This window comes from Crocodylus porosus, unplaced genomic scaffold (assembly GCF_001723895.1).
Source record: "Crocodylus porosus isolate Cpor-Errol unplaced genomic scaffold, CroPor_comp1, whole genome shotgun sequence".
NCBI lineage: Eukaryota > Metazoa > Chordata > Crocodylia > Crocodylidae > Crocodylus > Crocodylus porosus.
In genome coordinates, this window is record NW_017728886.1 from 660595 (window position 1) to 666824 (window position 6230).

The following is a 6230-nucleotide window of genomic DNA, read 5'->3' on the forward strand; positions in this document are numbered from 1 at the left end:
CCAGCTTTTGTATTTGGCTCTGTCTTGTGGGAACTTGGCTTTTCCTTTCTTCTAGAAGACCTGATTGTTTTGGGGAGCTGGTTGCTTTGGGCCCTGGTCATAGCAATGCCAGTGTGGCCAGCGGTGCCTTTTCTAGTGCTTTGCCTTCACTAGCAGTGATGGGAGACGGAGAGAGAGGCCTGTACAAAAGCTTATTAAAGATCATGGGTCTGAGGCAAATGAGGGTGAGGGAGTCTCCTCTGCCCAGCAAGCCTGTGTGTAATGACAGTGTGCGGCAGCGCGGCGTTCCTGAGCGTCCACATCTATCACCAGGTGAAAATGCTAGGATCGTCAGATCATGTGAAGAGGCACTGTGCTCTTCAAGGGATAATCCCTGTCCCTCCAACCTCCTCGGCTGCCATACATGTCATCAAAAACCAGCTGTTTGAAGAGGCTCGACAGTGCATTTCATCTGGTTCTTCCCACTTGGGATTTTTGCAGCAGAAAATTAAGTTCTCTTTTAATAAAGCTTCCCCCGAAACATCTAGAAAACTCTTATCCCCTTTATAGGATGACTATTTTAAGGTGGTGTGGGTTTTTTAGTAGTGTAAGAGTGGTGTAGTGATGGTCCAGAAAGTGAGGCAAGGATTTTTAGGGTGATCTTTCTTACTGGTCCAACTAGGTGGCTGGGATAGTTGCATTCAGAAGCTGTTTGAAGATGGTGCTCTTCCTCATGTCTGATCCCGGAGGAGCCAAGCACAGCAAGTAAAACCAAACAGGAGTGGGGAGGGGAAATTCTCAGGGGTGGCAGACATATATTTAGCAGAAGAAAAGAAGCTGATTACTGGTGATCAAAGCCTATCAAAAGGGAGGACCAGTCTCACCTTTCCAGTATGGAAAGAATTCAGGAGTCGGGTAAAATTATAATGTGCCGTAAAAACAATATCAAATGCATGTAGTCCTTTGTTCTTGGTGTCCATTCAGCCTATGAATTTTTTTTCCAAGTTTGCCTTTAAAAGGTAGATTTCCCTTGAGCACAAGGATTGCAAAGTCAGAGAGGGAATAGTTGTTGTATGAGAAATATGCTTCTAATGGCGTGTGTACATCTCCATCCTTTAGGAATTGAAACTCGTGGTGCAGGTAATATTTTTGCGGAACAATTTCTTTAACTGCAAGCTTTTGGGCACAAAGTACCCCTTCCTTGGGCATAGGAGCAAAGATTGTAAAAGTTCTCCCAGGTAGAAATGATCCATCCTTTGTATTTTTCTGTGAGAGTTGATCCTGGTGCATAGATGCTGTTTGTTTTCACCCACATAGTTGCCATGAGAATATTTAGTGCACTGGATGAGGTGCATCACATTTTGGGAAAGACATGTATAAGAACCATGAATTTTTATTTTTGTTTTGTTTTTCAATGGAGGTGGTGACAGTAGTGACAGTGGAGATGTGCTGAGCAGGCTCAGTCTTTCTCGCCAGCACTTGCTGTGTGCTGGGTAGTGCTGAGTTCACTCTTGACAATGAGTTGAGTACGGCTGGGGCACTGTTTGACAGCCAGCAGTGGAGGGGCTGGGAATATTTCTCTCAAGGTTTCATTTTTGTTGAGTATAGGCTGTAGCTGTGTAATTCTGCCTCAGTCCCAGCATGGGGTGGTAGGTAACAGCAGAGGTGTGCAGCCACGGGGGTTTTCTTTTTGGTTTGTAGTGGGTTACTGTGGGGTATTTAGATACCTCTTTCAAGTGAACAGTTTATTTCTTGGTTGGAGCATCCTTGTACAAAGGCAAATTTTAGGCTGGTCGATGGGCATCACAGGTGTTCTCAGAGCAGATGCGGGTCTAGATTACAGCTCTTTTGGTGTGCTCGTGATGATTGTTGGTCTTGTGGCTGTAGGTATGGTGGCCCATGGGTGTTTCTGTATATAGAGGTTTGTCGGATGCTATCACAGACGTAGACTGTGGTATCTAGAAAGTTTTTTAGTATTGGAGTTTGATCGAAGGGTGATGGTGGTTTAAATGTGTGGTGGGAATCAACAGGTGAGTCTAGGTGTTCAGTCCAGATAATGAAAATATAATCTATGTAATGCAGGTTTTAGTGCAGTTTTCTAGAAATGTTTCCCTCAGATGGCTCATGAAGAGGTTGGCGGATGCTCATAGCCATGCCCATGGCTTAGAAGTGATAATTGCTGAATGTGAAGTTGTGGATGATTTGTGCAATATGTTGTCACGAATCTGAGCGTACTCCATGTTCCTGAAGGTGTCAGGCAGGCAGGTAGGTGTGCCGTCATGGTGTGGGACGTTAGCCTACAGGCTGGTGACATCCATGATTGCAAGTATGGCTTTCTCAGGGAGGTGGCTGATGCTCTGGATTCTCTTGCTGGAGTCTGTGATGTGTGGCAGAAAACTTGCTCTTTTGAGCAACAAGTGGTTTCATGTGGAGTTTCCAGTAGCTGTAAAGTCTCTGCCAGGAACTTTGCACAAAGGACCTTAAAGATAAGGAGCATCTGTCGGAATAGGTGGCCACCTTCAGCAGGTCAGGAAAGCAGAGTGTTTTGTTCAGGTCGATACAAAGAGCCCTTGTAGCTGCTGGGAATATCTTGGTTGTTGGGGCTGCTGATGCACCTCTCCCTAGTGTCTTGGGGGGCTGTCAGCCCCTTTGGACTTATTTTTCTGTTAATTCTGCAGATTTCTTGGGTTTGTGTAATAGGTTTGGGTATTCTTGGCAACAAAAGGTAGGAATCACAAGCTGTCAGATTGACTTTAGGGTTAGGTTTGGCACGAGGGCTAAACGAAATTAGGAGTGTTAGGGCTTTGTTACACATTACACTCTGTTTCTCAAATATTAATTGGTGTTAGTGTTGGCTTGATTTTTTTTTTTTTTTTTTTTTTTTTTTAAGGGCGTTACATATTCAGGCTGAAAACCTTGTCTGACTGTCCCTGACTTGCACATCTGTGCCTTTTCATTAGAGGGCTGGGGAGCAGGGACCTGACTAGGAGATACAAGCTGCACCAGCCCTCTAAGGGCAACTCAGAGCTGTATCACTGCTCTGGGCGGGGGTTAGAGAAACGGGTTGGGGAGGACCAGAGTATGGGGCTTGAAGGGGAGAGTTTAATGATGGGGACTGAGTAGTGAAATGATGGGAAATGGGAGGTGGAGAGGCAATGAGTAGGAATGGGGGCTGGGTGGTAAAAGGAAGGTCAGCCATTGAAGCTGCTAAAAGATGAAATGAAAGAGAGGAAAGAAGTAAGTTTTAAAGAGAGTCTCTCATTTTAATAAATTGAGATTGTGTAGCCCCAACTCATAGGGACACTACCTCTGTCTACCCTGGGAGGGAAGCCCCAACTCATGGGAGCCTTGGTCCGGCCTCTGTTGTGGCCCAGTCTGTGCCCCTGGGAGGTGTCCGGCCAGGTCACACCCCCAGGGGCAGGAGGGAGAGTTGGTTTGGTGCCAGTACCACCTCCTAGGCAGTAGAGTTTAGGGGGTGGAAAGTTTGTCCACACAGAACAGGAGGGTGGGGGAAGGGGACACTGCATCCTGGGATGCTAGAGGACTGGAATTGGCCAGCTTGTCTCTGGGAAGTAGCCACACGTTTATGGAGCATGAGCTGGGTAACGAAGATCAGAGATGCACCTGGCTGGGGAGCATAGTTTTAAAGTGCCTAAAACTAGTTTTCACGTGTTTAATATGTAGACAGCCTAGGGGTTAAAATCCCCCTGAGCTGACAAAAAAAAAAAAAAAAAAAGTACAACAAAGCTCCTAATGAAATTGCTGTTGCACTTTTATGAACCTACTTGCAAGAGAGCTTTTCTTTTTGACAACAAAGGTGATGGACTAAGACCCCTTCTTGGATTTTCCTATGGAAGTGGAAAGGAAAGTGATGGAGCTTTTCTTCACTTACTTGTATTGATGTTTAATCAGGCCCTTTCTAGTGTCTGATCTTGTTAATATTGGAGACTGTGGACATCAGGCTGCCTTGGGATTCCAGTTGTTACTCTCGCATGCCAGCGGTTTTCAGCCCTTTTAGACTCAAGGTCCCTCTTGGAAAATACCAGCTCCTTGCCTATCACACTTCTTCAACTATGGAAAAATAATAGAGCAGTTCTTCTGTTTAAAAAAGACTCGAAGATCACAGCAGATTAGAATATTTTGGACACTATGGATTCCTATTCTTGTTGTGCAGCACCCCTAAAAGGATCTGATGGCACCCCAGGGTGATGCAACACCCTGGTTAACGATCACTGCCCTATACTTTCCCAGCAAGGTTGTTTAATGCTAATTTAGGTGGCTGTTGGTCAGGGTTGGGTTACTTGTGTTCTCTGGTTTGAGAGACTTAGTTGGTAGAAATTGACCTTGTTCATTCTGGGATGCATGTAATTGAGTTGATTTAATTTTTTATTACACAAACTGGGTGAGTCTTCAGAATCTGCTTTTCAGCGGTGGATGCTCCTTTATTCTCACTGTCCAAAGAATAGGTAGGTGGACTGTTAGACAATGATGCCTGTCTGGTTTACGGGTGGCATATCAAACTTGGAGCTGTGATGGGTCTTTTCTACTACTACGTACTCTCTTTGTAAAGTAGGCTGGAAAGGACCTCAAACACTAGAATCACAGACAGTGAGGGTGGGACGGGACCTCGGGAGGTCACATCTAGTCCAGCCCCCTGCCCAAAGCAGGACCAGCCCCAACTACATCATCTCAGCCAAGGCTTTGTCAAGCCAGTTTTTCCAGCAGTTGTCTTGCTGATCAGTAATTCTATTCCAGACTGTAATTAGGTTAACTCTGAGGGTATTTCTCCACAGGGAAATATTATAGAATATTTGAGAGGTGGATTAAGTTAACTGGAAATAAAGTGCCATTCCTCCCATAGTCGGAGCCCCCCATACAAGAAGTTAGTCAGGAATAGGTACTTTGTTTTAAATCTGCATCTTGCTTTTAATTCATATTGGTCGTCTTGACTACATTTCTGTAGTAAAGGAAGTGCAAAGGCTGTGTGCTAGAAATGTACTGTTCAAATTGGTGCAGGTAGCAGCAGGCATTCATTCTCTTTACCAAGGCAGCAATTAAGTAAAACGTTTGGCTGTGTAGAAAGTGGCTTGAGTGGGCTTTTGAAGAAAGGAACATTTTACTAATGGCCATGTTTGCCGCTGACCACATCAATTAAGGCCCTTCAGAAATTCAAGACCTGCTTTTGGCAATTGTCTGGAAAAGCCACTCTGTCTTCCGGGTTGTATTAGAAGGTTGTTTCTGGTTATGATTTCTTTTAGGCTGTTTTTTCCTGCCCATCTCTTGTCTTGTGCAGTTCTAGCTCTTGTCATGTTGTCAGTTTCTTCTTCTGATTTCTGCATCCCAGGTCAGCCAGAGGTCAGAGTCCTGTGTCTGGTTTACCCGCTAACGAGCCGCGTGAGATTGCCTGGTCCTCCAGGATCCTTATGCAATTTATTCTTTGATCCTGATATTTAGGAGTAGTGGATATGTCACAACATGGTTTCATTCAAGTCCGATTCCTGATGCTTGAAATGTTGTTGTTTCTTCTCTCTAGACAGGGTGGGCTTCATGTAAAAGAGCATTTGGCACCACCATGCTGTTGTCAAGCTCCTGCCCATCTATATTGGTGATGGTACCTGGCTGTATGAACTAAGTCAACATTTTTGCCATCACTGGTTTGTTTTACCGATCAGTTTAGACAACCTTGGGAAAGATTGATCATCGTGAATAAGCAGGAAGTGCTAGCCAAGGGAAAAATGTGTTCTTAATTTCTCCTAGCTTTCAGGTTGCTGATGCAAACTACTTGCAGTTTATATTACTTTGGCAGGAGAGGGAATAGTGGCAGGAGAAGGTTTTTCCTTTCTCTAGCAAAGAAATATGGTGGAAATGGAAGATGTAGGCACCTGTGGGCTTCATGACCACTCTCACGGGTTGGATAGATCAGACTTTGCAAAATTTGAATTAAACCCATGCCGCAATATACAGTGACACTGCTTTACATGTGGAACATTGCACCTGTGCTGCGTCCTTCCCTTTTAACTTCAGTATTAGTGAGGTGTTAGTGCGATTCCCTCAAATGCAAAGCAAGCGTTAGAAGAAAATCCCTATCTTGGGATAAAGAAGTAAAACATGAAGGCGAGAAGACATAAATCCAAGTGTTTAAAGGTCTGTCTGACTGCCTCCAGGATATAGGGAAGCAGATGGTCTTGACTTGTGGACTTGAAGGGCACTGAAAAATATTTGGTAGTTTGGGGAATCTCTTATGACTTTTG